The sequence below is a fragment of the Chionomys nivalis genome, chromosome 17 (assembly GCF_950005125.1).
Source record: "Chionomys nivalis chromosome 17, mChiNiv1.1, whole genome shotgun sequence".
In the NCBI taxonomy this organism is placed as follows: Eukaryota; Metazoa; Chordata; class Mammalia; order Rodentia; family Cricetidae; genus Chionomys; species Chionomys nivalis.
The window spans coordinates 43,351,445-43,374,667 of NC_080102.1; the positions used below are offsets into that span (position 1 = coordinate 43,351,445).

At 46.3% G+C, this 23,223-nt stretch overlaps 1 protein-coding gene across 1 annotated transcript in view; it reads left to right on the forward strand.

Annotated features, from left to right (window-relative positions):
- Window positions 1-23,223, forward strand: part of Tbc1d22a (TBC1 domain family member 22A) — a 287,690-nt gene that overhangs the window by 217,525 nt on the left and 46,942 nt on the right. The gene's annotated exons all lie outside the window — the stretch shown is intronic.

The following is a 23,223-nucleotide window of genomic DNA, read 5'->3' on the forward strand; positions in this document are numbered from 1 at the left end:
AGATGCTAATCAGAAAAAAAAAGTTAAGACCCAAAGCTGGTGGGTGAGACTTGAAGGTTTATTTTTCAAACTGTAGGGACTCAAGATTGTGTGTTGGGAAACCTGCCTAGGCGCTGGGGTGGAGAAGTGTTCGTTGTTGACCTCAGGCAGTAGAGCTGAAGAGACTCCTCTGAACAACCCCATTGGTCTAGAGGGCTCCAACCTCGAAGTCACCTAAGTGGGGAGGGAGCAGCCTTGCTGTGTTCCCAGACTTTAGGGAGCATTCTGACCCCTTTAGTGAGGGGGGTGTTTATGTAGTGTGTATGCATGCATGCGCACACACTTGTGGGTTCAGGACTATGTTTTGGCAAAGAGAACAAGGATAGGAACATCAAGTAGTGAGAATTGTCACACACACACAGGGACTGCCTGTCTCTGCCTTGCAAGGATGGAGTGCCATACCTACACAGCATTTCCCGTGGGTTCTGGGACTCCAATTCCTGTCCTTATACTCTCATGGCAAATGCTTTAACCACCGGGCCATCCCCGCAACTCATATGCTAAAACCCTCAACACTTATAAATTACCTAATGTGTTTAACCAAATCATTTTCTAAAGCCCATAAAATTATAGAGTCACTGATGATCATGTGTTGTTTTTCTAAAAAGTAAAATAGAGTTTAAAAATGCTGTCTTCAACCCTCCTATTGGGTAAATATTTTTTTTCCTGTAATCTTTGATTGTCACTTCTGCGCCAGCTTCCAGCTTAGCAGTTATTCTCCCTTTAAAGGATAGAGAAGGGTTGGTAACACAGTGCTGGGCAAAGCTTTCTAAATCAGACTTGAGCAGGATCAAAAGTGGAGTGCTAAACTCAGTTGTAAGAGTGACTGCTTCAGGAAGATGGTATTAAGTTAAAGAAAGCCTTTTTAGTCATTTTTCTTTTCTTCCTTTTTTTTTAATGATAGCAAAACCCTGTTGAATACATATGTTGTAAGTCTGAAGATAAGCTGTGTAGCTGGGATCTAAGCTGTCAGTACTGCAGATGGAGAGTTCAGGCACTTTCCCTTCAGCTTGTGAACTATCAAATTATACAAGGGCCCAAGCAATGCAGTGATTCCGGCTGAGCTAATATTGTTAACCAGCAGTCTAGAGGAGAACAACTAGCTAGACTCTGTTTAGAAGGATTTTCACTGATGCTCACATCCATGCATATGGGTACATGAGTTATCTGCCTGTGCCTCATGTGCCCTGTTGAGTCTGTAGTGCAAACTAAACTCAGGCTTATGAGATCATGTGTCCAGATTAATATTGTCAAGTGCTTTATGTTCCTTCATGGATGCTGCATGTATTTGCTGCCAGGAGGTGGTGGTGCACACCTTTAACCCCAGCACTTGGGAGGCAGAGGCAGGTGGATCTCTAAGTTGGAGGCCAGCCTGGTCTATAGAGTGAATTCCAGGGCAGCTAGGGCTGCACAGAGAAACCCTGTTTTGGGGAAGAAATTCTCAAGTGAGAATGCATAGGTCACTCTAGAAAGTAACACGTTTCCATTCTCACTGGTTGGCCCAGAGTCAACCCCTAAGTTAAGCTGGTAAGAACATGAAATATCGCATCTCTAGACTTGTATACTCTAGAGTTGTTTTCAGTATCAGAGAGGAGAAATGGCACAGAGCCCTCTTCTCCATGTGGACTGTCCCCTGTGGGTAACAGGACTGTAGATGTGCCTGGCCAGTGAGCTCTGTAGTGCTGTTTACTGGGAAAAGCAAGGCATGTGTAAGAGATTCCATCACTTATCTGTGAATACTTAGCAGAGTGTGAGCATGCTCACATACTGCTGTGTCCTTGTATTTCACACAAAATGGAATGCCAGTGAAGGAAAAAGCTAGGACCTAACAAAGAGACCATATAAATGGAGTGGTTCACAGTGCAAGGGACAGGAGGGAGGCCCATTTCTCAGTACGCCTTGCTCTCTACTGTTCACTTTGGGATCATGGATTACTTTAATTATTGAACCAAATGATACCAAGTTAATAAATCTGTCCTTGAAAACCAGTGTAAAACTGAATTTAAAAAAAAGCCAAAATTCCATTAAGTGTATGATGTAATCACCCATAGAGAATGTGAATCAAATAGACTTTCAAGCCGTCTGAGTGTACAGTCCTTGCAGAAGATATCTTAGACAAAAAAATTAAAAGCACTATTCAATAAACATAGTCGCAGTAGTAATATTAGTGTTGTTTCGAAACTGTTTACACTGATTGAAATGCATATTTACATATGTATATTAGGGCAAAACAAATAAGTAATTATGATAATGCTATAGGAACTAAGATTTTTAATATCAGAGAGAAGAGAATCAAGCATGAATTCAAAGAATTAAAATCTCTATAATCTTAAATATGAATTAAGAGTTGGTTTGAAATTATGATGGTTTGAAAAATGAAATCATATTACCTAGTTCTTTATGCAAAATCAGTTTCCAGGAGGAATGTGGGCAGGGAATAGTCCTGTGTCAGCCTTCCACCACGTCCTGTGAGAAGGGGCTAGGGCTTCTTAGGAGAGGTCTGGTTCAGGATGCCCAAATGAGCCTGGAACACTAGCCATAAACAAAACAAAACAAAACAAAAACCAAACAGGGCCTCTGATAGACCCCTAGGCCTGTCAGCACCCTGATTGAAAGGGGCACTGGGAGTTCTTCTCATTGCCATTCACTGGGGTAGTGTAGAGATCTATGCATTCAGTGTAATTTCTAAAGAACACTTAGCCGTCCTTTGGAGGCAGCTGAGTTAGCAGCTGGTGAGCAAGAGGAAGGTTTTGGGCATGCATTTTGCTCTCCTAGTGACCAGGCAGCTTTGGAAGGGGCACACTTCCTCCAGGGAGAAATGCAGGTGTAGGTGCAGAGTGGGCGGAAGACCTGCAGTGTGACTCTAAGGAACCAATGGGCCAGGGTAGTGCTCACCAGCCAGGGGAACTTGACGATGGATGGTCCTGCCTGGCTGCTCAGGCCCAGATCTTGCTGGGAGCTGCATGATGGACGGTTGTGTGTGGCAGACCCGGGCCTGCTGCTCCATCATCATATCCTAAGAAGGAGACCACAGACATGTCTGTCTCCTGATGGGGCAGAACGGGCCAAACACCTCAGTGTCAACCTAGCCGCTTGATTTGAGTCTGGTTTCCAGGAAGTACCAGGGAAGAAGGACAGATGGGACACCCATTTTGAGAATGACCCTTTCAAGACTAGTAGAGTGAACAGTCCCTCCCAGCAAAGGACTGGTTCTCAAAGAAAACAATGCTGAGGCACAGGAGAGGGGGTCCTAAGATTGGCTTCTGAGGCACAAGACCAACTGTACAATGTGCAATACAGCGAGGCCATGCATTTGAAGCCCATCAGAGCAGGGCAGCAGTGAGTGGGCATGGGATCTGAAGGCCCACTAGGGCACACTGAGGAAACAGACATTTTAAGGGGGATCTGTCTTCTTTTAGAAAGAGTTCTTGGCTCTAAGAGAAGCAGTTTATGGTGAAGCCTGATGCCTAGGGTGGCTGTAGAATGATCCAGTGGTGTGTGGCTGGAGTGGGGCTGGCAAGGAGTCTCCTTGGTGGAGCCCAGGTTCTCATGCACCCCAGCGTGAGTGGGTGATTTTCACATGGCACTTCCTCGGGGAAATTTTGAGAAGACGTATTTGAAAATGCTTTTAAGAACTTGACCCTGTTCAGGGCTGAGCCCTCCCCATGTGAGTTTGCATAACCACTGTTTGCTTCATAAAGAAACATCCCTGATGAGCTGAGAGCTGCACTAGTCTACAGGTGTAAACAAAAGTATTTAAAAGGTAACTTGATACTATGCCCCTTTAGCAAAACAACCTTAATTGGACCTATGACCTCCTCAACTGACTCTAGGCCCAGTTCACAGAAAGGTGTAAGTTCCTTACATTGGAGCCTTAAGTCCATATCAGAAAGCTGTTTGGGTTATTTTTTAAAAGGTGATGCTGGTGACATAAAATTGTGAGGGAAATGGGGAGGTCTAAGAAAAGTTAGGCAGAGGAGTAGATATGATAGAATACATTGTATTTATTTATGAAGTCACACACACATGTACACATGTGCACACATGTACACACATGCACACACATGCACACACGCACACATGCACACATACACACACATGCACTCCCACACTACAGATATCCCTTCCTCACCCCAGCACTCACACACTTGCAAGTACTAATAGGCCTGACCTGATCAAATGCATGCATGAAGTCTGCAGGTGGTGAGTGGCCATAGCAGCCACAGGCTGAACCTGGGCATGAGGTCAGCTTACCTGACTGGAAACCCCACTCTCCTTGCTCTGGCTTTCATTGGGCTGCAGGTCTCCTGTCTCCACTCATCAGGAACTCTTCTCTTGGTCTACTTCCTGCTAAATCTGCAGTTCCCTGGGGAAGGTCTGTTAGGTGATCCCTTTTGTTGAAATTGGTTTCAAAGCAATAAAAGGTACATCCACAGCCCAATTTGCAGGGGGACAGGTGCAGTGTTTGTTCAAGGCTGGTGGTCCAGGCCATTTAAGTGCTCAGCCATCAGTGATGGTCAGGGGTCAGGGATCAGAGTGGCTCAGTGGGGAGCTACCAATTAGTAAATGATGTGGAAGTTAGCACAGCGTTCCCTCATTCTCTCATTATCTTTTCATTTGTGAATCCCCACTGAGAGCAGAGGTACAGGGTGCAGAGGGGACCCATAAGAGGAGAAGGAAGGGCCTCTTCTAGAAGCTTGTAGCTCAGCAAGTGGTTCTTCATCTCTGCTCTGGGTGGGAGTCATCTCATCTCGGGAACTTGTTATAAATGAAGGTTCCTAGGCCACCGCCAAGAGCTCCGTTTGTCTGACTCTAAGAAAGAAATATCTGCTGGCCCATCCTTAAACCCTCCATGCCCAGAGCTGGACATGAAGGCCACAGGTCACATGAGGTCCAATCACTGCCCCTAGCAGTTCTCAGCCTGAGGTCATTTTAGGGACACTGGTTGTTCCTGTCTGACCGTCAGGTTGACCTCGTCTTGTTTACTTCCACGTTGCCATCTCCTCCCACAGCTTCCAGTAGCCAAGGCCTGTGGGGAACCCCTGCCCGCAACCTAGAAACCCAACTTGTCAGCCTGCATGAATGTCTTCATTGCCTCATTACAGCAAATGATTGGCTAGATCCCCTCTCCAGGCTTACCTGGAGCCCACAGGTGAATGACCGACCAGGCAGTGTAGCCTGAGCTTCAGGTGGTTCTTGCTGTTGACATGCCATGAAGGAGATACACATGTGGTCAAGTTGGGGCTCATACCTAGGGGTGTCTCTTGGGGGATGGATTTGCTGTGGTTTCTTGTTCTGATGATCTAGAGCAGTGGTTCTCAACTTGTGGGTTGTGACCACCTTCGTGGTTGAACGAGCCTTTCAAAGGGGCTGTATATCAGATATCCCACATATCAGAGATTTACATTATGATTCATAACAGTAGCAGAATTACAGTGATGAAGTAGCAACAAAAATAGTTTTATGGCTTGGGGGTTACCACAGCATGAGGAACTATGTTAAAGGGTTATAACATTAGGAAGGTTGAGAAGGTTGAGAAGTACTGGTCTAGATAGAGCCTTGGAATGCAGGCCTTGTGGCCTAGTTTCCATGCTATCCAGGGCCTCATGGTTAATCTGGTTAATTCTGCCTTTCTTCAGCTGAGAAAACCTATGCTGAATTTTTACATTGCTGCTCATTCCGAGATGCATGCAGACCACTGTTAGCTTCACCATTCTTAGCCGGCAGTTTGGAGCACAGAGCTGGTTTTGGTTTTGTTTCTTTGAAACAGTCAGTATATATCCCAGACTGGCCTAGAACTCACTAACTTCAAACTCATTGCAATCCTCCTGCCTCAACCTTCACATTCTGGGATTACAGTTTTGAGCCACTGCACTGACTGAGACAGGGTTGTGTGCTATGCATGTAGACAGACAGCCTTCTATTTAATGCTCACCAGGGTTTACAATGGGGCACAAGAAATGCTGTGCTGTTGTGTAGGTGAAGATGGGCCTGAGGCTGGGACAGTAACTTGTTCTGAAGGGTGGTAGCTGTCTCTGGGGGGTCTGTCTGGCTTCAGTGGCCCTGTGCTCCCACAGAGTATAAGGCCTTGGGAATTCCTGCATCTGGGGAGCACTAGACAGACACAGTGGCAGGGGAAAGTCAGGGAACAGTGTGCTAGCCACAGTGTCCTTGAGTGATGGAGGGATAAATCTCCCTGAGCACAGGACAAGAGTATCATGGAGAGAGCCCAAAGAATCTCAACAGACAAAGACCTTAAGGGATAGATGGAGGGAAGAAGGGGCTTCCCAGCTCTGAGAACAGGGGCCAGTCCTTGGAGAAAGTAGGTGGGGAACCCTGAGCAGAGAACTGGAGTGATGGTGTATAGCAGGAATGGCAGGCCCATGGCAACATTGGTGCCTAGCGGGTGCAGGCTGCTCCGTCTAGGTTATGCTCGTACGTGCGTGCCTCCCACGGGAATGGCCCAGCTCCTCACAGGCCTGACCACAGAACTACATCTCCCTTGCTCATTTCCTGCCTGCCTGCCCTTTGGGCTAAGGTTGGCTTTGCACTGAGGCTTTGAGTTACTAACTGGCGTGATGTCATTTCTTTCTTCAAAGTAAAATTAATCAGGGCCCACAGCAGGATCTTTTCCTTTGAGTTTGCTAGGAACGTCCTTGACAAAAATTTAAAAGCGGTGGAGTTTTTTCAGGTTAGAGAGGGTGTCACGAGTTCCTGCATGGCAGCACTGATAGACTCGGCAACTGGCACAATATCTTCTAAAAATGCTGAGCTGTGAGACAGTCCTGGGATGGTGGGATCTGGGATGTACGAGGGGAGCATGGTGCATTAATTCTTCTTTCCTAAGGTGCTGTCCCCTACAGTCTTTCAGTGTTGTATAATTCATGGAGTTTTGACCCAGCAGCATTAAAAGGGTACCTTTGATTTCCTCCATCAAGGAGGCAACATTTGCAGGCAGCGTGCTTCATGTGATGTAAGGCTTAGTAGTAATAGACAGCCCTGTGACCACACACTGTCCTATGTTGTCTTCCCTAAGTGTCGGGGGAGAGGGATCATGCATCCCTGTTGAGATCCTTGCTCGGATGGATATGTACACCAAGGCCACCCATTTTGTATGGCTCTTGGCTGGCTTTTGCTGGGGTGCATTTGTCTACTGGGGGTAGTTCCTTTTCCACAGGGCCAGAAGCAGATCCTATAGTTGGAGTTTGGGGTACTCAAGGTTGCTCCCTGCTTCCCATGATCTCTAGATTCTTCTAGACAGTCTAGAACTGGTCAGTGCCTTCTGAGTCACCAGCCACATAGGAAGTGGAGCTGTCGAGGGAGTGCTGATTTCAATTGACTATTAAAGGAACCTGGGGACATAGCACTGGAAAGCACCTTCAAAATCGCAAGCAGACCTTGACCTGCCTGGCCCCTGACTGTGATGATGAATTTATATTTCAGTTGCTGATCCATCATGCTCAGATATTTAGACAAGCAGTATTCCAGAAGTTTTTGAGTATTTTTGGAGTGAGATTAACACTTAAACTAGGGGACTTTGTACAAAGCAGATGGCTCCATATCATATAGGGGGGACTTATCCACTCAGTGAAGGCCAGAATAGATTGGAGACTGACCTTCTGAGCAAGAAGGAAATGCTAGTATATGGCCTTTGGCCTTAAACTGCTTTCTCTGGTTGTCTGGTTGCATGTGTCACTTTCCTCAGTTCAGCTCCTAGCATGAACATGTGTGCATGGACGGACACACACACACACACAGTTGGCTTTGTTTCTTTGGAGAACCCACATCAATACATTAACTGAAGGACCAATGTCAATTAAGAACTTACAAATCCTGACAGTATTATTTCCTGTGTTCTGATACCCACTGGCTTTCAAAGACTGGCTTCAGTCCACGATTCCTTATATATTGAAGGCGCTAACCAGAGTCCTAGAAGCTGGTGCAGACCATAAGGGTCATCTCCTTCCCCTAGGCCTTCTTCCTGAGATTGCAGAGATGTGAGTCTGCCTTGTGATATACAGATGTGGTAGCCTGTGACTTTTGTCATTTAAGCAGCTGGAATGCTCTCAGACATGGACAGACACCTGCCAATAAGTATCTGGCCAGAGCTAATGCAGGTTGGCGTGGAGTTGATAGATCGGTCACTTTGAAGCTGGCTCATTTGTGCTCTAGGATTTGGCCGCATAATGAAGTGTGATTTACAGTTCTCATTACTGGCCTATGTACCAAACACAGGGATATCGGTGTGAATTTTAAAAGGGCCGTGCTCTGCATTACGGGTAAGTAATTGTGTCATGAAGTGGCCTGCTGATGAATATTTCAAAGGAAATCATGGCCCAGCGTTTGCCTGTACAGCTGAAGTTGGTGTATTTGAATCAGAGCAAAGACTAGGAAATAACTCCCTTCATTTGAATGGTCAGAAATACTCCTGTGTAAATACATGTGCACTGGGGAATCTCCCAGTACCAGAAGGCTATTCGGTTTTCCAGTGCCAAGAATTATAAGTAAAATTTAATGATGTAATTAAAGGTGAAAAATTGTTCCTTTTACTTCCTTGCTATTAAAAAAAAACTTAAGAAGATTGTAGGTATTTTTTTTACCTTATTTACCACATTCTTAAAAAGTATATGCCATATGTAATTTGCATTTAGTTAATCTGTAGTCACCTTTGAACTTCATTTTATTTTGTAAACCAAATAGAAACTGCCAGGAAGCTGGTATGCTGCTTTAGGGGAGTCTGGTGTCACCAGTATCAGGGTTTACCTTCTCCCTTCCTCTAGTAACTGATGCAGGGCAGTTGCTAATGGACAAGTGTGATGGTTTGAAAGAAAATGGCTCCCAGAGGGAGTTGCGCTTTCAGGAGGTGTGGCTTTGTTGGAGTAAGTAAGGCCTTGTTGGAGGAAGTGTGGACTTTGAGGTCTCCTATGCTTAAGCTACACCCATTGACACAGCTCACTTCCTGTTGCCTGTGGCTCAAGATATAGAACTCTTAGCTCCTTCTCTAGCACCATGTCTGCCAGCATGCTGCCATGCTCCCTGCCTTGATGATAATGCATTAAACCTCTGAACCTGTAAGCCACCCCGATTAAATGTTTCCTTTATAAGAGTGGTCATGGTCATGGTGTCTCTCCACAGCAGTAGAAATCCCTGCTAAGGCGACAAGAGTAGATGACAGACATGAGTCTGGACAGCAGTAGCTGATGAGCAAGAGTAACTTCTCTGTGAGCTTTTGCATTCCCTTGGGTGTCTCTATAATCCAGGATGCAGGGTACTGAGACCAGAGGCAGTTTCTCAAAGAACAAGTGGGTAGAAGTCCCACAGTGCAGGGCCAGAGCAGAATGTGCCTAGCAGAAGAGAAGGCACTGGGAACATTTCCACAGTGCTCATCTGCCAGAACAAAGGCACTGGGCAAGGCTCCAAGGTTATGATAGCCAGGCTGTGAGGAGATGAGGCTGTGGAGCCTGCTTGGCAGGACAGGAAGCTGACCAGTCTGCTTCTCCGTCTTCATGTCCTGTGGTCCTCAGGCCTGAGATACCCAGATGAGGAGACCTTACAAATAGATAAGATTGTTGATAACTAGACAAGACTGTGCAAAATTTTTCCCTGGTGTTTATCTTAATTATGAAAAATATTTAATATACATAAAAGTCTAGGTGATAATTCAACAAATATCCATGTACTTAATACCCAGGATATCAAATCTAAAAGAGATTTTTTAAAAAAATTTCCTACCTTAGGTCTTTTGTTTATTTACTTAGAAATTAAATTTTACATGTACCGCAAAGTCTTTCCTCTTCCTCTCTATAGCGAAATGCCTTGAAATTGGCTTTTATATTCTCTTTGTAAACTGTTAGTCTATTAATCAAATATATATATATATATATATATATATATATATATATATACCCATAAACAATTTAGTACTACACTGGATACACAGTCCATTAATAGCATCGCGCTTAAACATCATTCGCAGCAAGATTAATGCAACTTTGTGTTGCTAGCGTTGGTCCATCATGATGGATTTGACTGTGTTGCTCCTGTACTTCAGTTCCTCGCTGGCTGGAGAGCTTGGCCTCTGACTGTTCTTCAGTCACACAGCCAGTACTTCCTGAGTATCTTGTAACTACAAAGAACTCAGCTTGACCTCTGACCTTGTACTCATCCCCACCGCTGACCTTGTACCTATCTTCACATGCCCTTATCCTAGAGAACATGAGGAATCATATTTCATTTTTTACAGGGTTGGTGGGATTTTTAAGTTGGCGTAGTCATTATGGAAAACAGTATGCAGGCTCCTAATATTAGAGATAGAAGTGCCATATGGTCTATGATCCCCCTCTGGGGATCAGTCTGAAAGAGGTGAAGTCAGTCCTGAGGGACGTCTGCACTCAGGATCTTTGCAACATTATTCCCAACAGTCAAGACAGGAAAGGTCCTGCATGCCCATTCTCAACAAGTGATGGTATGCAAAATTGCATGTGATTCTAGCCATGTGTGGCATGTAGTGATATGCCTATTCTGTATATCAGTGTGGAACATATATGTACATTAAATGTGTGGGTATTACCCAGGGAGGAGATCTTGCCTTTCATAGTACCTTGGAAGACCCTGCAGTAGGCCATACACAGAAAGACTGCTGCATGATCTCACTAGTATGTGTCTGCATGGTCTCACTAGTATGTGGCTGCATGGTCTCACTAGTATGTGACTGCATGGTCTCACTAGTATGTGGCTGCATGGTCTCACTACTATGTGGCTGCATAGTCTCACTAGTATGTGGAAGCTAAATCAGTAGAGCTCACAGTTGCATAGAACAGGATGGTGGTTGCCAGGGCCTGGGGGTGGAGGATGGGGAGAGCTGAAAAGGTGCAGAGCTTTAGTTATCCAGGACCAGTAAACTCTGTCATGGAGAACACAACCTGTTGACTTCCTTGCAATTCTATATAGAGACTTCTAGCTTGCTAAGAAGGTGGGTCTGAAGTTTTGTCACATATACAGGTAATTGCAGGGTGATAGCTGTGCTGATGAACTTGATTGTGGTGACTCAGCTCACACAGAGCCTTGTCCACTACACAGCTTAACTATACTCAGTTTCTTCTTGACACTTATTCCTGGTAAAGTTGAGAGACGCAGGAGCGCCCATCGATGAAGGCACTTGGGAGACTCCAGAGTCTGATATAGCTGTGTGGGCTGAGGCTTTCTTAGTGGTCATTTCTCAGTGCACCAGGCTCTGCCAGACTTGTCTGTCTCTTCTGGGAGACTCAGGATTGCTAAGAGTGGCTCTGGATGACTGAGGAAGACCATGCCAAAGGAAAGGTGCTGCTGCTCCAGGTGTAAGCAAGTTAGGAGGGCCCTCTGCCAGCAGACCTCTCTTCAAAGGGCCAGTGGGGCAGTGAGTGCCTTCAAAAGCAGCCATGACTCACTGTAGCCATCTTTTCACCCTGACGTCACTGTGACGGGGCCGCAGGATCACCATGCTTCACCTCCTTATTGTGCAACAGAGTAAGCCTGTTCCTCCATCCCACAACTCTAGGCTGGATTAGATGAGTCATTGTTGTCCGTCACCTTCACCAGCATCTCTTCCCCATGGAGTGATGTGTAGACTCCATCACCTCTGCACTCGGTGCTTTTAGTCCCTGGTAGCTGGTGTGTGTGGACCAGGTGGCTCTGGGAGGGGCCTGTAAGTGTGGGAGCAGTGTTTACTGCATCGACTTTCAGAGTTCACACACTGTAGAGCCAAAGTCACAACTAGAGAGGGACTGAAGAGGAATTCCTTCCTCACACACATTCCCAGTCTGGGAGAATTCCTAGAGCAAACAGTCCCACAGCCCATTCTAGGCTTTCACACAGTCACATTGCCAAGGTCACTGCAGAGGAGGAAGTCCAGCCCTCACAAAGCCAGCACTCCTGAGACTGAGCATGGGTTGCCAAGGCTGGAGAGTATTAGAATATGGAGCTGGCTCTCTGTGACCTTAGTAGGTGACTAGGAGCAAGAAGGGCCTAGATAAGGTGTGTCTACTCTCACTTCCAGAGACATATAGGAAGCATTAGGAGTTTCCAGGGAGGCTTGAGAGCCTCTGGATGGAGGAGCCAGAGCAGGTTGTTCCAGGGAAGAAGCTGCGACAGAGCTCCAGGTCAATATTCAGCCCCATCCTTGGTGTATAAAAATAAGGTTTTTTTTTTTTTTGGTTGTTGTTGTTTGTTTTTCTTAAAGGATGGTAGGTATTGTCACATTGCAACAGATGTCAGGGTCACTGTTCATACCGGGACTTTTGTGCATTGCGCACCGTGAGGCTGCAACCCTACAGCCCTGGATGGGATCCTGGCTGAGACACCCAAGCTAATCCTAAGGGCCTGCCCAGCTAGGGTGTTGGATGTATACTCTCATCATGAGGACAGTGAGCCTGAGGCCTGGGTTCAGGAGGCCAGGGCTGAAGGACAAGGCCATAAACCATAGTGTAGATGGTGGGTGGGCAGGTGCTGACAGCCACAAATGGGGCTGCCATTGCAGGGATGTGATTGGGACTATGTAGTAGAGAGGTTAAAACCCAGCTAGGTGGCTTCTAAAGCTTGTGCTTAGCCCGCCTCTGCTGTAACAGACTAGTCCTGGCTTGTCCTCAGTGCTTCACTAGCCCCTGTCAGGGAGGAGCTCTTTTCTCTGAATGGTGGGCGGCAGAATGATGGCCAGTCTCTGGGTAGACCAAAAGAACTTCATCTAAATTAGCTCTGGGCTTCTGTGAGGCAGCACACGAGCCCAGCAGGATATTTCAAACATCATTCCTTCTCAAAGCTCAGGAGCGTCTCCCGACGTAGACGGTGCTCACAGTGGAGCAGTGAGCCCGAGTCTGGCCCTGGCAGACTCACTGCTGAGGAGTTACAGCTGCTGTTTCCTTAGCTAGTGATAAGACAGGGTAATGCTGAAATGATCTGGAATAAAGCCTGCTCTTTTGCTGTTATTGAGCACAGGGGTGTGAATGAGATGTCTCCACATTCTCAGGTATTTGAGCACTTGGTCCCCAGTTGATGGTGCTTTGGGGAAGGTTTAGGAGGCGCAGCCTTGGCTGGAGGAAGTATGTCACTGGACTGGAAGTATATAGCCTCTCTCTACTTCTGCTTGCTCTCTCTACTTCCTTCATGCTTATAGTTGAGAATATGAGCTCTCTGAGCTCTCTGAGCCTTCTGCACAAGCTACAATGCCTGCCTCCTTGCTGCCATGCTTCCCACCATGAGAACTCTTATCCCTCTCAAACCGAAAGCCCCAGTAAATTTTTTCCTCCACAGTCGCTTTAGGTCTTGGTGTTTTATCATAGCAACAGACACTTACTAACACAGCACATAATAAGAGCCATGGACTTTGAGTTGGCCTGCAGTGAACCTGTGATGTGTTTCCTCTGAAGACTAGAGGCACAAGGACATTGGTGCCACCCTACAGGGAGGGTGCTCTGCTAAGACTGGTAGACACTGGCCACCAGCACCATTCTCGGGGTGGCCTTGGCCCTCCTCCTTCTGGCCACACCTCTGCTCTGTGCCTGGCCTGTGGGAGCCTTCTGCATGAGGGTCCAGACGCCCGTGTGAGTACAACCGTGGAGGTTGTGCCAAGGTGTTCCACTCTGGACACTCATGGTTGTAAGCCAGCATGTTCTAAGGTTTGACTACCAAGGTTTGTTCTTCAGGCCTCTGAGGCTTTAGTTACAGGGGAATAGAAGCAGGGTAGGTTCATCATTGGGGACCATTGAAGAGGGATCCCTGAGATATAGAGGCTTGGATGGGTAGCTGGGGGCCCTTTAATCTAACAAAGTTCAGGAATTACATAATTATTTCTAGCTGACAAGACAACCCAGCAAACACCTCATCCTCCCTCCCCATTCAGAAATTTCTACACATGAGACAGTGTTTTGATTTCTGGATTTCTGCTGGGAAAGCTGGGCATCCTTAGCACCCCTACAGTTTTGTTGGCACCTGGGCTAAGGGAGGCAGTCCTGCTCCACCCATGAAATTTCTGGATAAAACAAGATCACAGTTGTCCAGGGGCTCATAGGACAATTCTTCCTGTCCTCCTTTCTGTCCCTCCCCTTTCTCCTTCCATGGAGCCTAGAGCCTGGGAAATTGAGTTAGACCTGGTGGTCATGGCTATAGACAGGGAAGTCAGAGAGGATACAGAAGCAGAGCTGGAAAGATTGGACCAAGGTCAGACCCACCCAGAAGCCTGTGGTCCTGCTGTTCAGCATGACCACATTGAAATGGCCTATACTGTATTTCTCTAGGGTTTGAACAAGGGGATCCTGGAAGCCACAATCTTTTCGGCTGGGGTAGGGCTCTTTAAAGGCTTGAAAGAGGCTTGTTGGCCTGACCTTTGTCCCGAATGGTGCCAAGCATGTGGATGAAGCAGACTGAGCAGGCGTGGCCTTTGGTGTGTCTTAGACTGCTGCCCCCCTCCCCCACTGTGCAATACCTTTCATGGGATGCTGGTATGAATCATCTGAGTTAAGCTTCATTAAAGCAAAGGTCCATTTCCCATTTATGATGGGAATTTTATATTTATCAAATTGTTACTCTAATATAATTTACTAAGTGACTGAAGACAAATAATCCACTTAGACCAAGCCGTAAAATTCCATTTGTCCACAGCGCCTGCTTCTGCAGAGGTGCAGTCCATGCCTTGTTCAAATCTCAGCTGTGAGATTCACAGCACAACTCTTGAGTTCCTAGTGGGGTTGGCCTGGAGGATGTCTGCAGCACACCTGAACTTTCCCTGGTTAATAAAAGGCTGATGGGTGTGACCAAGTTTCTGTAGAAAATCTGTCAGTCTGGAATATCCCCAGCATGAGCCTCTGGTCCTCTCAGTGTTTGCAATGCTGAGTTCTGTCCTTCATTCCTTAGGGAACATTCCTCCAATCCTTAAGGATCAGGTCACCGTTAGTGTTTATTTGAAAGGGAAACAAATCCCTGTTTCTTTAGATACCGCTCAGTGTCTTGTTCGCTAATTCTGCCTGTCAGCCATATGGGGCTCACAGGGGAGCCAGAACTTTGGAGGAATGAAATTTCATTCTGTCTCTAATCCTACTTTTGGGTTTGGGGGCAGGGATTGCAAAGAAAAAGGGGCCCCAGAGATTCCAGAATGGAGGGTGCAGAAAACTAGAGGACCAAAGTGTGCGGCCACCAATGATGACAGTGTGGGAAACAGAAGCAGACGTGGTTAGGACCCAGGAGAAGAGGTGGGTTCAGCTGATGGAAAGAGGGAGTGGGCCTCTCTGGCAGAGCACGGGTTTGTGCAGTGCTTCCCCTTGAGCCAGTTGAGCCAGCAGCCCTGCACAATACTGGCAGACTGCAGGTCTGGTGCCCTGGAAGAAGCAGGAGAAGGTTGAAGGTCAGGGATGTCAGATAAGAGGCTAGCAGTAACTGTGATAGCCTGGTCCTCTATGGAAAAGATGACATGATAGGAGCCCTCCTTGTTTAGAGGAGACATCCCAGTCATTCTGTGGAGAGTGGTAAGGTCGCTGGGTAAAAGTCTAATGGCACCTCACAGCACTTACTCAGCTGCTATCAGTTTCTGCATAGAAAGAGATTTTATGTGCTGTTGGTGCTGTGACATGCTACAAGGCTAGCAGGATCCAGTGCAGCTCTTCCAAGAAGTCCATTTGAAGGAAATAAGATGGCAGAAACAAAATCCATGAGGTCCCCATGTCCCAGAATGCACCACGGGTGCTGGTGTAGTTCTCAGAAACATAAACAGCACTTCAGAGACCAGACATCTGGGGGAGCCCTGTTGAGAGACTTACACTTGAAATACTGGCTGCAAAGCTGCGTTGCCCAGGTGTCTGCCCTGACATTTCTGCGATCCACGACCTACTTGTAGTGAGCCGACTGCTGTACTTGGACGCAGCAGATAGCAGGTGCTAGACTTTGCCTTCTTGTCTTCGGCTGTGAAGTTCATGAAAAAGAGAAGGGTCCACCCACCCACACTTTCTAACCATTGTCCTACATTCAGGTGGGTTTGGGGCTCCAGGTGACATGGTAATTGCCTGGAAAAGTCTCCAGTGACAATCTAGTTTAAGTAGCCTGGGTCAGAGTCTCATAAAGCACCAGCAAAAATAAAGGCATTTTGAAATCAGACTTTGGGGGATCCCAACAGGCTCATGTTCCAACAAAGAAAGTCACAGTCACAGGAGTCAGAAGAAAAGGCAGCTTCAGAGAGGGGTCTGCAGGGAGGGACCTGAGATGTACCCTGAATATGCTTGGACTGCTGGAGATGAAACAAGAAAGATACTAAATGGAAGGAACTGTCAGTGTTCTAGACTGAAAAGATTCAGATTCAAACTTAATAAACAGATTAAACAGTAATCATAGCACAAGGCACCCGCGAGATCCCTCAGTAGATAAGGGTGCTTGCCACCAAGGCTAGTGATCTGAGTTTGATCCCCAGAACTCACATGGTGGAAGGAAAGGGAGGACTCCCACAGGCAGTTTTCTGACCCTCACATGCTGTGGCATACATGTGCATGTGGTACATGGGTACACAAAGAGGCAAATACACTTAATAATAAGAGGTTTAAAAGGGAATTGTGACACAGAAGGAGAGGTTAGTGAGTAGGAATAAAGATGTAAAGAAAATACTTTTGCTAGAGGAATGTAGAATATAAAAGAAATAGGGGTTAGAATGGAAATCAGCCTCGCCAGCATGTGAGAAAATGCAGAGACCATCAGAGGGACAGGTGAGTTCTTGATGTGAACTTAATGAATTGGATCATGGTTTCCTCTTATCCGAGCTGCCCCCTAGATTCCAAAAGATAAGACATCTCTGACAAAATAACCATAATAAAGGAACTGCAAAGGACCAAAGACCAAGAAGGCTCTAGAAAGCAGCCAGAGATTTCCTGGGGCAGAATAACAAGTAGATAGAGATCATTAAATATCTGAAGCTAGAATACAGTGTAATGAACTATTTAACACTGGGCAGTGTAGAATTGCCCAGAGGATGACAGTGGAGTAACGACACAAACTGTGGGTCAGGACCACAGTCAAAAGCTCCCACATTAAAGGAAAGTCAGGATCTTGGGTTTCATGAAAGCTGATGACTGGGAGGGTCTGACCCAAGAAGACATAGTGAGAAAGACAGGGCAGATCCCTAAGCAAATCAAAGTAAGTGCTGATTCAGAAAGCAGCACAAAGGGCACCCTGGTTTCTAGGGGAAATAACCAGGGTGGCACCAGAACACCAGTGTGAAGCTGGGGAAGGCAAGAGTACCGTGTGTCTTGTCTATGATCACAAAGGAGATAGTCCTAATTTCTTATTTTGTTTGGGATCAAAATAAGGATAATGATTTATTTTCTTTTACTGAACATCTAGTGTGTGTGTGTGTGTGTGTGTGTGTGTGCGCGCGTGCGCACGTGCCACAGTGCACATGAGGTGAGGTCAGAGGAGAACTTGTAGGAGTCTGTTTTCTCTTTCCCAGTGTGGAGCCCAGTGATCTATTTCAGGTTATTAGGCAGGTGACAGTCACCTTTACTCCCATGTCATCTTTCAGACCCCACTTTAGACCATCAAGTTAAGTTTGTCTGCTAAAATAGGGCTGCTGTTCAGATAACAGCAGAAACTTAGTAATTTCTAGGTCAATTAGAAGTAGACACTGGAATAATGAATAAAGACAAGTTAGTTCACTGCAGCCAGGAGAAAAGCAGTGAGGATGTGGAAACACCAGCAGGCTGAGATTTCGAGGGTACAGACTAACCAGAGAGTTTCAGTCATGGTTGGTTGGGGTCAAGTGCTGAATAGGGGCCTTGACTGCATTTGGAAAGACCTGTCACTATAGAGACTTAGGGATGAAAAAAATCCCGAAAAAACAAAGCACATGTTCTGGAAGTTGGCCAGCAACTAGCATAAGGAAACAGAATTGGAAGATTTCAGGACAGTGTTTCCAGTGTCATCACTGAATGACATTTTAGGGAATATCTGACAAACGGTGCCATTGACCTGAATCTTTGAAAGCTATAAAATACTGCTGAAGATAAAGAAGACCTAAGTAAGTGATAGGTCAGAAGACTCAGGTTCTAAGATGGGCATGTGTGCACATATAGACACACTCAGACATAGCCAGGTCCACAGGTAAGCCTGCAGACATACAGAGACATACATGCACATGCAGAGAAAAGCACACACAGACATGCATACAGATGCACACACAGACACACAGAGAAGCATGTGCAGAGACATGCATACGCACACATATAAACAGAGATAAACACACAGAGAAGCACACAGATATGCATGCAGATACATGCACACAGACACACAGAGAGGAGCGTATGTAGAGACATGCATGCGCACACACAGAGACACACACACACAGGCTGATCTATAGATTCACAAGATCTTTTCTGCAGTCATTGATAAACTGGCAGTGCAATTGATACGAGTGTGGCGATGGGGGCCAGCAGAGCTCTAGAGAAGGGTAAAAATGAAAACCAGAGTGGCCTCAGCCTTAACTTATGGGGGTGGGTATAGACTTCTTCTGAATTATTGCTGAAGTATTGTTCATGTTTATGTACACAAGTGCCCCCTCAGCTTCTTTTCACATGCGAAGAAGCAACTGGCAATGGACCAGAGACCTAAACAGAAAGTGCAATATTCTAATAGAAGCAAGCCCTGTGTGCCCTTGAATTGGGGGAAGATTTCTTAAATGTGACAAATGAATAAGTGGAACCTCTATCAGAATTTAAGACACATTTCCCCACAGTCACTGTTTGGAGTGTGGAAAGTCGAGCTCTAATCTGAGAAGTACATGTTCCCAGCAGAGGCTTACCAGAGATTTACCATGTAGAATATAAGAAAACAATTTGTAAAATACAAGAATAGAGAACAGTGAGGAAAAGCTCCAAAAACCAAAGGATGTTGGGTGACATGAGGGATGCTTGGTCACTGGTCATTTGGGAAGTGTGGCTAGGCACCTGGGAGCCACAGTGAGACACTAACTACTACTGCAGGCTGTTGAAGCTCAATTAAAACAGTTGTCTGACTGTAGATGCTGGCTATGATGGGATGGAACATGAAGTCTTGTTCACTGCTGGTCAGAACATAAAGTGGTAGAGCCTCTTTGGAAAGTAGCTCGACAGCACGAGTCCATAGGGAGACTAGTGCATTTGTGCACACAGCTCTGCTTCATAGTCCTGAGCTGAAAGCAGCTCAGTGTCTCTAGACTGATGAATGGATAGACTGTGGTGTGCCCATTCAGGGGAACACACCTCAGCATTTGCAGGGAATAGACAAACTGTGGTGTGCTCATTTGGGGAAACACACCTTAGCATTTGTAGGGAGTAGATAGACAAGCTAACATGTGCCTCTTCAGGGGAAACACACCTCAGCATTTGCAGAATAAACAGACAGACTGTGGTGTGCTCATTCAGGGAAATGTGCTTCAATATTTGCAGGAATAGATAGACAAGCTGTGGCATGCCTGTTCAGGAGAATACACCTCAGCATTTGCAGGGATAAACTGTGGTGTGCCCGCCTGTTCAGGGGAACCTACCTCAGCATTTGCCAGGAATGGATAAACAAGCTGATCTGATGGTTCAGGGATTAACCTGTGGTGTGCCATTCAGGGGAATGTTCTGTGGAATTTGCAGAGGATGAATGCATGGAATACCAAGGAAAAATTTCAAAATAGTAGCTCTAAGTGAAGGACATTAGGAAGAACAGTACATACAGTACAGTAGCCCCTCTGTACAAGGGTCGGATGTTAACTGGTGTGCATTGAGGAATAGCTCAGTGGTTACCTGGAAACTGAGAGGACTTATAAATGACCACAGGACACATATGGGGTGACAAACATGTGCACTATCCTAACTGTGATGATGTTTTCACAGGGTCACACATAGCAGAACACAGCTAATAGACGATGCAGCACATGTGATAGATGGTCACAGGTGTGTCTTCCTGTTCTACCGCTCCCCTCAGCCAGAGACTTATTGCTTGAGATAAAGGGGGTGATATGTGTTGACAATGATAGTGAAGAAACTTTAAATCTGTATGTACCCAATAACATAACCTCCAATATAGAAAACAAATTTGGTAGAACTACCATTGTCATATAAATTTTTAATAATCCTTATTTTCTAGTAGATTTTATGCAGATTAAAAACCACTAAGACGAATTAACACTTTGAGTTAATTTTCTTTAATAGATATAAACGAACTGCTGCCTCCAGGAGCTCCAGTCCTGTGTTTACAAACAGCAGACATTTTGTGGTGTGACTTTTTCTGTGGATATGTCAAGAAACATCTACTCATTCCACACCAGCAAAAAAGGACCCAGTCCAGGTCCAGGTTGGTGAGTCAGGGAGTCTATTCTGTCTACTTACAGAGTATTGGCCCATCCACATGGGTCACTCACTGACAGCTCAGTCATGTCAGCTGTGTCAGAGCCAGGCCTGTGGCCTCAGTGTCCATGCCCTGTTCTCCAAATATGCTACCTTGTAAAACATTTTGGAAGATGTGTTCTATCCCAAACTCAATTCCAAATTACCTTCAAAGACCTGGAGTCCTTAAGTCCCATTTTCTAAGAACTCGATTAAGTCACAGTCAATAACTCAAAAGCTAAAGGGACAGAAATGAACCATGCATTTACAGATTTGAAAAGATGTACTGGTAAATCAGGTATGATTCAAAAAAGACATCATAAAAGCCAGTGGCACGTTCTTAGACATCGGGATAATAAAGGCTCATTAAGTCTTGGAGTGCAGCTGAAGTGGGGCTTCTAAGGGTGACTGACAGGCTTGCACTGCTTGCTTGTATCAGAAATGAAGAAAAGCTGGACACTAATGAGCCTGCAGCCATCTCCCTTAAGTTAGAAAAGGAATTGAAAAAAGAAAGTGCTCTATTTCTGTATGTGTTTGAAAATGCCCACAACAAACTACAGGAAGGAGAGAGACAAACTTACAGGAAGGAAATAATCAAGATAATAGGAGAGCTTAATACAATACCCATCATCAGAGTCTTAAGTTGACTGATTGGTTGGTTGGTTAGTTCGTTGGTTAGTTGGGTTGGTTGGTTGGTTGGTTGGTTGGTTGATTGATTGATTTTAGAAAATCACTGGATTTTAAGAAACGACTAGATTTTAGAAAACTCCAGCATGGTTAACAGCTTAGATGGAAGAAAAGGCAACTGGGAGTGGAATTCTGATAGCTCCAAACAGCAGTAGGATGCTGAGGCAGAGGATTATAAGCTCCGGGTCAGCCTGGGCTACTTAGTGAGAGCCTACCTTAAAAATGAAGGGAGAGGACACATCTCCAAATAGGGTATTACTGTAAATGCACAGAAATCTAGATGAGAAATTTCTGGAAAAATAAGAGTATGAAGAACTCTGAGGTAGTCTTTTGTAACCATATAGAAATTAATTCTGGGGTGTAGTTCTGCTCACAGAGAAGTCATCAGCCCCGCCCACCACACAGGGGCTGTCTCTCAGGAATCGGAAGGAAGCATCCTAAAGCTGTGTACACTCTTCTGAGAAAGGAAAAGGGGAGAGAGGCAAACAGCTTAACGCTTAAACTCTACAAAGACAGAGGAAATGAGAATTGCCTCTTGCCTGGTGAGTGCAGTCAGGACATAGCCAGGATTAAAAGCTGGAGTTCGTCGTTACTGAATAGTTTGCCCTGGGAACGCAAGGTGGTTCAGTCAAAGAACCGTGACTCTCAAGGCGTCTTCCCACTACCAGATGAATTTATCATCTGGGCGGATGCAGAAGTCATCTGTGACGGTGATAAGAGCTCTCTGCAGCCTGGAGCTGGAAGAGACTTTCCTAACTGCTGTGATGGCAGGCCTCAGCAGACATCATTCCCTGTGGTGAAATGGTGGCAGCCGGTCCCCTCACAGGCAAGAAGTAGAGCAAGGGACTGTGCAAGTCACACGAACACAGCGCTGGGCAGGCAGTGCAGGGAGACCAAGAAGCAATGCCCACCTCTAGGACTGAGAGTGGACAGGCTGCTCTGCTAGTGGCCTGCATGTCACTAAGACCACTGGCCACCTCCCCACTCTTCCTAGTTGGACTCTCTGTAGCATGGGGCCTCTGGCATCCCCGGGGCTCCCTGACTCCTGTCAGGGTGTTTCTGGTCTAGACCACTGGTTACCTCCTTGTGCACCCTACTCTAAATCTCAGGAGAGTCACAGCTATCTCATCAAGGGTGTTCTGCTTCAGCTGCAAAGCCTCTTGTCTTTGAAAGTGGCAAATCCATCCTAGTGAAAGCCCTTCCCCCCTCTTTCCCTTAGACCTGAATACATCACATATAGTACTTTGTGGGCTCACCCTTTACCCTGGATCTAGAAGTTCCACTCTCGTTACAAGCTCTTGCTCCCCTTTGGTGTGTAGCACTAACACTTGCCAGTTTTACGATGAATGTGGGATGTGCCCCGCTTATCTTGAGCTTTGCCTCTCCACCTTGCCTGCCCTGTGCCATGTTCTCAGTGGGACATCAATGAAGCCCTTGAAGCTTCTCTTCTGTCCTCAGAGCTTCCCAGGATCATGAGAGCACCTGGTGCCTGGGACCCGCAGGACTGTCCTCCACAAGCTTCCCCGCACTGCCAGCCATGCTGTCTGCTGCAGTGCTGCTGAGCGACCCCAGTGCTTCGGGGCTGTCACCGACATTCTCTGACTTCAGGACATTGGTGTTTCTCTGTGTGTCCGCCTGGCACGCCCTCCTTTGTTCTTTGCTTGAGTTCCTCTTTAGCTGACTGAGCACTGTATAGAAATTAGGGTCAGCCCCTAAGTTTGTGTAGAGACACTCCTCTTGTTATCCCACCTTCTCCCTCGCTGTATTTTCTCCATAGCTGTCACCTTCTGATGCACTGCATGCTTTCATTACTTAATATACCAAGAACAGTGACTGCATAGGTCTGCGTGGACATAGCAGAACCATGAAGCTAACACACTGAGCCCTAAGCTTGGAACCCCTAGTCGGAGTAGTTTGTGGTGTGGCCTTGGAGCCACATAGGAGTTGCAGGGGGTGAAGAAAGGAGAGCCTTCCAGAAAGGAGCTGGGAGGGCCCAGTGGGGTGGTCTGGGCAGTTGTTCAGGCCTCCAAGGGTGGCAACAGTATGGGATGATGAGAACAGAGGGAAGGGTGCATTTGACTGTACTGGAGAGAGTCGTGAGGTGGGAGTTCAGGCAGATGCCACCAGACTTCCTGTCCTGCTG